The 8,918-nt window shown below is 25.0% G+C and overlaps 1 pseudogene; it reads left to right on the top strand.

Moving 5' to 3' along the window:
* The first annotated feature begins 6,808 nt into the window (after positions 1–6,808).
* On the top strand, positions 6,809–8,918 carry LOC149516523 (lipase-like; annotated as a pseudogene).

Here is an 8,918-nt window from a genome sequence, read left to right as displayed (position 1 = left end):
TTGTGGTTAAATTGAATTTTAATTTTGTTAATATATTTTCAATTTCATTATTTTTTTTTACACAAAGTAATTGAAATATATAATTAATGTAAGTAGCAAATATTGGTTTTAAAGTTTGTGGTTAAAAAATAATAAAAATTAAAAGTTTAATGATGAAATTTAATATTGAATTATAAAGTAATGATAAATCCTAATCTTAAATATCTTCTAAAATTAAAAAAAAAAAATGAAATTATTACCACTCGTGTGTAAAATCTACTCAAACCTCACTCAATTTTATATAATTCAGCTACGCCACTCACCCTTTTGCCACCTTTACTTTTTAATTGGCTTGGCAAATGGACCGAACAGATATCAAATAAAGGCTTACCCTAAAGTCTACTCACTAGTGAAAAACTTGATTTTGAATAAATGTTGAGCATTGAGCTTTGCAATGGTCAACTATGTTATATAACATCTTTCATGTACAAATGTAAAGGAAAAAAACCAAATGAACGCAAGTATTTTACTTATAATTTTCTGTTATGATTGTAGTAAAGATTTAAGCTTAACTGCTTGTCTTTCCTGTTGATGCCGCATTCATGTCTATTGATCTGGTCTTTCACAACACAATTGGGATTGAACTTAGTGGAATTTCATTTATATATTGTTGTGAAAAATAGTATTTCCCAATACATAGATGAGAGTGCAAAAAGTGAGTAAAATGGGACTTTTAATTGCACTTTCAATATATAGAGTATGAAAAAAATTTATCCTTTTCACTCATATTAAATAATGAATATTTTATAACAAACCAGTAACCAATTATTCCACTTAATTTAGGTTGGACGAGCAGTGATATTGAAAAAAAAAAAATAATGGTGAGATTAATAATCAAGTAGCGAGATTGAGAGTTAAAGTGATGAGATTTAAATCAATATGAAATATAATGTATTCAATAAAAACAATCATCAGCGAGAGGTGAGAAGTGAGAGGAAAAAAATGAAGAAATTAAGTCGAAAGGATATAAATAAATTATTTTAGTATATAAATTTTAATAAGTAATGTTGAATAAAAATATTAACATAATAAAATATTATTAGTTAAGTTAATATAATTCTTAATATAATAATTAGTAAAAAATATTTTATATTTATAAATAATAAAATAATGATTATTTTTAAATGTAAAAAATTTCTATTTTGGCTTTTTTACTATAATTAGTAAGAGTAAAAAAAAAGAAAAAACAATAGCATGAGCAAAATATAAAGACTAAATTTTAAAATTTGGTAGGATATTTGCATATTCTACGATATCAAGTATAAATCTGACAAAAAAAAAATCAGGAGTTTAAAAGAAAATCTCCAGTGTATGAGGCTGACTGTAGCTTCCTCCCATGGTGCGTTTAGCACCTAATAAACTGGCCCCTCAGTGCGATGTGAACCAAAAGCGAATCCAAATTTTTTTAAGATATACACTTATAATTATATATATATATATATATATATATTAAAAAGAAAATTTTAAAATAATATATTAATATATATTATAATTATTCAAAGTTTTCACATTTTAAAAAATCATAATTGTATTATTATTAAGCAATCATTTAATAAAAAATCATTATTATATTATCAAAATTTATTTCAACAAATTTATTGATTCTTTCGATGAAAAAATATATATATAAATTTTTAAAATTTTCAAAATTTGCATCCAACACAGCTGTGAACAAATCAAATATTGATGCTAGATGTAGGCCGAACTGTATGCAATGGCACCATTGTACAAAATAGTGGTCATCGGTGCTAGCTATTAACAAACTCCAAAACCTATGTTAGAGGTCTGTTCACTTTTTTTCAACGAGTTTCAGTCAAAAGCAACCGGGCTCTGAATTTAAGTTTTAAATTTGAGCTGTCAACTCATTATCGTCGGAAAACCATAATATTCACAATTAAATGTTGACTTTGTTGAACAAATAATCAGCAGATAGTGGGAATTTATAGGTTTTACTGATCTCTTGTTTTGATTCTTAAGTGATGTGGGATTCATTTAAGTAGTAGAAGAAGTCTAACAGATGAAGAGGATGGGAACATGTAGGCTTTATCTATCCCTTGTTTTGGTTCATAATCGAGGATTCATTTGTTTATGGACAAATATGCAGCAGTGGAATAGCATGAGACCTATCCCTTCTTTTGGTTGTTAAGTGATATGGGATTCAAAATATGCAGCAAAGGAAGGAAATGGGAATTTATACAGTTTACCCGTCCCCTTTTTTTGGTTGTTAAACAATGTGAGATTCATTATATAAGCACACCTGCACAGTGGAGGAAGAGGATGGGAATTTAAAAACTTTACCCATCCCCTGTTTTGATTTTCTGCAGATATGGGATTGTTTAAAATAGGTTACAATTCTTTCCAACTTCTTTCAAAGTTGTTATCCAATTTTTATCCAATTTTTAAGGATTAAAAAAAAGTTATTTAGTAATAATATTTTTAAAAAATTAAAAATTATTTTGATCTATGTCATATATAATTTTTAATGATATAAATTTTATATGATAATTTATAGATTGATAAAAGATATTAAATCTAAAAATAATCAACTTTTAATATTTAAAACAAATTTTAATCAAATTTATTCATGAATATTAAACGAGCTTGTTTGCGAACATAAATGAACCAAACAGACATTTGTTTTTGTTCGGTTCGTTTAACAAATGAATATAAAATGCTATTCAAAATCGTTTGTTAAATTTAATAAATGAATACAAACGAATAAAAACTAAACATATTCATGAATAGTTTGTCCAAAGCTTTTTTCATTTACACCTTTTCTATTCAGTGAGTACTACAAGTAATTTAGGTTTTGTTTGTAGAAAATAATTTTTATATTTTTAAGTATTTATTTGATAAAAAAATTAATTAAATAATGTAAAATAATTTATTGATCAACAAAAAATGAGGCAACTTTTTTGCAAATTATTTTTTCTTTTTCAAAAAAAGAAGATAACTTTTGAAAAAGAACTCTTTATGAGTAGAATTATTTATCAATATATATAAATATAATTTTACTCAAATCAGACCTTATACATTATTTTAAATTCAAGTTTAATTTGACCATATCCAAAATATTATTATATTAATAAATAATATTTTTATTTTATTTTATTTTAAAAATTAAAATATTAATATTAAAAGTCTCTTAACATTTTAATTTTAAATATTTTAATAATTCTATTCAAGTAAGACTTTGAACATAATATTTTAAACTCGAACTTGATTTGATTCGGCTTAAAATATTATTATTTTAATAAAAATATTTTATTTAATTTTAATTAAAATATTAAAATATTACTATTAAAAGTATTTTGATATTTCAATTTTAAATATTTTTATTTTGTATGTTATTTAACATAAATACTTTTAATATTTCAATAATAAATAGTATTATATTATTATTTTAATAATAAATAATAACATATATAATAATATTTTTATTATTTTAATAATTAATGTTAGATAATACAATAATATTTTAAAATTTAACTTACACAAAATTTAAAATTTCAACTAATTCACAAGTAATGCATTATGAGATAAATTTTTATCAAAAAAAAAATTTAAAATAAAAGCCATGCTTAAAATTGTTCATGCATCACATGATATCAATAATTTAAATGTTTATTTAAGTGTGATCCAACAAAATTATTTTGATTTTAAATTTTATCCAAATTCACCCAACTAATAAATTATAACAGTCATGTCTTGTTTAACTCCGATCAAACATGTTCAAATCTTTCAAATTTTTGAATGAGCTTTAGATTTAAACGAATAGTTAAACTTTTGAACATATCTAGTCATGATATTTGCTCTACAATTTTCGCTCATATATTTATGTTTCCTAACATAAAAGATAAATTTAAAGATGAGATCTATCAATTCATTTCTCCTGTTTTATTTTTCAACACTTTCTTAAATTAAGAAATAATGAGTAATAGTTAAGTTAATTTGTTATTCAATGGTAATTTTTTTTAAGGGATAGTAATGTTTTAAAATGGTAAAACAGAACAAAAAAAGGTAAAAAGTAAAAGAAAAAAGTTAGATAAAATATATTAATAAGGAGAAGAAAAGTTTGAAAATGGAGCATTATTTTGGTTCTATAAAAAGGAATATAATAGTTGCAAACAACAATAACGAAGACTTGAATCATAAATTATGGCACTCTTATGACTATTGATTACATTTTTCTATGCATGGCAAAATCTTATGTTGGGATCTGTACAAATATATAAAAGCAATCCCCATGTTGTACAACAATTGGCCCTTCATTTACGGGCCTTTCAATTTTTTTTTTTTGGCATGAAAAAAAAATGCACCATTTTGCTTGAAATCAATGGAAAAAAAAATGAATAAAAAAAAGAGATGAGAAAAAGAGAATTCTAGAGACTTTTGGAAATTGGAGAGATGTAAGAAACTGTAAAGACTCTAAAGATAAACGAAGAAAAATAAGTAGAGAGTGGAGAGAAGAGAAAGAAAAATGGAAAGAGAGAAAGAGATAGAGAGAGAGAAAGAGGGCATGAGATGAGAGAAGATCGACTTGGATGAAAGATGAACAACAAAAAAAAGAAAAAAGAGATAGAGAAGAAGAATAGACAATAAGCTAAGTCATTGATGAAGAACAAAACAAAGAAAGTTAGAAAAAGGCCAGTAAAAAATGGTTAATAATTCTTAATGATTTTATGGCATCTTTCATTTTTCATGTTTTAGTTTTCTATTATCTTTGATTTTTTTTTCCAATTTCTCTTTTGATTTGATTTTTTTTATTTACAAATTTTGTCATAGAAGAAAAGCTTGACAGCTTTTTTATGATTCATCAGCTAGTTTTTATATTTTATGATTTCTATTATCATTGGGTTTTTGAAGAATTTTGTTTTCCATTTGATTTTTTCTTTTGTATTTATAGATTTTTATTTTATTTTAATGATTTTTTTTTTTTGGATTTCATTCAAGTAATATATTTGATTTTTTACTATTCAAAGTGTCTTTTTTTTAGTATTTCTTAGGTAAAATGTGAAAATTGCATAAAAAATATTTGTGCTTATTTTCTATGAGTATGGTTCAGTTATTTAATTACTTAATTTTATTTGTTATACTTATAATTTTTTTGCTTCTCAATTGTTTTGAGATATTTTTGTTGGTTGGTGATTTTTTGTTGGCTATCTCATTGTAGTTTCATTTTTAATTTGTTCTTGATTGAACTAATCTTCACAACCTATTGATGATAGGCTTAAATGAAAGTGTCTTATAGGTATTCCCCTCATTTTACAATTATGTTGGATTTTCATTAATTAGGAGCTTTTTAATATTATACGAAGTACTTAATTATGATATCATCTTTTGTTTTAAAGAAATAACTATGCCACTAAGTAAGTTAGGTAAGAATTAAAAAAAAGCTATAACCCAAAACCCAAAAATGTTCATTTTGGCTAACAATTAAGCCATTTTATGCTAAAACAGTAGGTACAAAACAGCTTAAGCTTACAAATGAATAATAAGATAAAAAATTAGAGACAACAAAAAAAATAAATGATCATGTTACTGCCATCTCAATAATAAGTCTCATAGTAAGTTTGAATAGTTGCTTTAATAGGTTGCTTAGAAGGATTAATGTTATGGTAATAGATTGTTGATCTTAACTTGGTTGATGAAAGATATATTTTAAAATGATAGCAATACATTAGCTCTAAACTAAAAAAATTTCAAACTTGAAAGTTGAATGACAAGAAAAGTAATAAATTTATATGAACTTTAATGCATGTTGTAGTTTCTAGATTGAGATAATTGAAGAGGTGATCATTCCATTATTGAAAAGTGCAAATTGATTTTCAATTTGTAGTAACCCTAAATATCCATCCTAAGTATATGAGATTTAATTATTAATTAGGATATGAAAATATATATAAATTTTCATGACCTTAACTTAAACATTATTCTTTATGAGTTTTTTTTTTTTTTTGAAGGAAATAATATGTATTTATATATATATGGATTGAATCACAAACCTTTGCTATCATAAAGAATTGCTGGGTTGTTTTGTCAATATTTGAATTGGTGGGGTTTTTTTATCTCCTCTATTTCTTTAATAATGTACATGTTTGATCTTTTGTCAGCTATGACTTTTCTTTCCGAAGCTTCATCTTATGTCAAAAAAGCCACTAACTATAGCCAGGGTTATTAATTTATGATTTCATTAAATGTGTTGTACTTATCGATTGATAAGGTGCATGTATTTTTTAACTTACCATGCTGTCATTGATTTATTTTGTTGAATTTTTTAAATAAAAAATTTTCTTTATTGTCAATAGATGCCTTAATTATGTTTTGCTTCAAACAAAAAAGAAAAATCTATTTTGATTTTATCGAAAGTAAAAAAATAGTATTCATGGGATTAACAATTACATTACGTTCAGCACCTATGAAGTTTTTACCTCAAAATTGCTTAATAAGGTCAAGTGAACTTTTGGAGCAATGATTTTAAGTTATGATATGACTAAGTTTTGTGATTCCATTTCTTTGAGCTTTTGAACTGGAGGTTTGATACATTTTTTACTTTTATTCTTAAAAGTTCTCAGGTTAAGTAAATTTCTTCTTGCTTTTATGTATTTTAATTCCTTTAGTCATAAATTTCTACGTAGAATTGTAAAACAATATTAAAACATTAGTAAAAATTGCATGTAGACTGATAGAATTGTTTATTTCAAGTCAATGTTTTTTTTTTTTTGTGATACCTTTAATTTCATGGCTAACATACTCTATTTATAAGAGGATGGGCATAATGAGTGCTTTTATACCACCTTATGGTTAGTTTTTCTAAACTTTTATACTCGTAGCTAATTTTGGTTCTATTTCGTATGGATTTAAGAAAAGAATTTACCTTAATGGATATTTTATTGAATTAGCATAGGAATTTCCTTATAATGCATGCTTTTTTTTTATCATAGTAGATACACTTTAAATTTTAGTATGGATCACATTATTTTTTTTCATTTTTTTTCATTACAAATTGATAATTTAAACATTTGATTATGTTGTATAGGAGTTATATTCATATATCTACAATGACAAAATCTTTAGTTTTTTGTCTGCAAGGTATTACCTTCCTAATATTATGGTGGTAGCAATTGTTGGTGCTGTTACTAGTTAGTGTGTGGACCCCTAATATCTATTTGTGACAATTAGTTAGCCAAATCATCCATCTTGCAATTCTTGTTACATCTTAATCTGATTGCCTTAATCCTATCTTCACAGTTCTTTCCATATAGTACAGATGCACTTAAAAGAGTTATTTTCCAACATACATTTTTTAACTACAGGTTTTTTAAAACTATAATTGCTATTTATGAGTCTCTTGAAACCAATATTAGTTTATAGTATTAATGGTATTATCCATAATTTATTTATATGATCTAATCCATTTTATTAGTGTTGTTCATGACTAAATTCTTGGTTGATGTTTAGAACTCTAATGCCATCTATGTAGAAATGTTGCAATGCTATTATTTTTAAAAATTGTCTTACTTCTAAGCTTGATAGATGCAAATCAGGTTGTTAATTCAAGTTATGACTTTTATGTGGTAAACTCCAACTCTTTTATATTTCTTTTTAAATATGCACTTGAAGTGGCAAAGGGATTGCACGTTGGTCCAGAGTTTTCTTTTGAAGCTGCTAACATGTCTAACCAACAAACTTTTATGGTATGTTTAGGTAGGTTTTCATTTGAATTGGTTGTTCTAATACCCCTTTGTACAAAAATAGGAATTTGAAGTTATTAAGCTTATCGTTGATATTCAGAATTGTTTACAATTGTGTTTCTCATTATGTGTTTGGATATTTATTATAATCATGACCTATGTTATACTTTGGAATACTTTTATTTGTAATTGACATGAAAATGACTATCAAATTGATAGGCATTTGTTAGGGTGGCAAAAAATCTTAATGATATTGTTATTGCCTTTAGAGGAATGCAAGAACACATGTACTAATATTATTTTACTTTGTAATTTTTGTTCAACAATGTTTTCAAAAGCAAGTATTGTTCATGGCCTAATAACCTCAATGATAAAAAAAGATTTAAAGTACTTAGAAATGATAATATTGCCTTTTGACAAATGAAATGAGCTTTTTTTTTCATGTTTGATTGATTTATTTCTCTATTCATAGCATACAAAATTAGGTTGAAGACTTATTCTGAAAATAACTTGATTTAAATTAGCATGGCATGCCTAATGCTATGGTGTACATAACAAATTTCTCCTAATTTGTGAATTTATGTTGGAATAATTGTTATTAGTCTTTTGTCTTTTCTCATTATTCAAATGCACCACAAGTTTTATATTGCTTACAACAATACAACCATACACTTTGGAATTCTAAATTCTAATAAATAAGCAAAAGAACTTTATGAAAACCTTGACATCATGATAACAAGCCATTCAATGGGAGGGGCTATGGCTTCCTTTTGTGCACTTGATCTAACAGTAATCTAAAGCCTTTCTTAATACAGTTAAAAATATGTTATTATTGCTATTCTTTTCATCATGTGTTAAGTGTGAAACATTCGTGTTTACTACATGAATTTGCATTATGTACCATGGTTTTTCCAAATCTTTTGAGTTAAATTTCCTTTGTTAAATTATGGAAGCTTGCCTAGTTACTCTATCAAAGTTGTAATGACAAAATAAATCTTTTATTCCCAAGTCAATCATGAAGGCAAGAATATGCAAGTTATAACATTTAGACAACCCTATATTGGGAATGTTGCCTTTACTTATTATTACGACAAACTTGTGTCAAACACAATTAGAGTGACTAATGATCATGATATTGTGCCTCATCTACCACCATACTATTCTTATTTCCCTAAAAAGATGTAA

This window comes from Durio zibethinus, chromosome 10, assembly GCF_047325235.1.
Source record: "Durio zibethinus cultivar Kanyao isolate XHJ-2024 chromosome 10, ASM4732523v1, whole genome shotgun sequence".
Lineage (NCBI taxonomy): Eukaryota > Viridiplantae > Streptophyta > Magnoliopsida > Malvales > Malvaceae > Durio > Durio zibethinus.
Note: the sequence above shows the minus strand (reverse complement) of the source record. Positions and strands in the feature narration are given on the sequence as shown.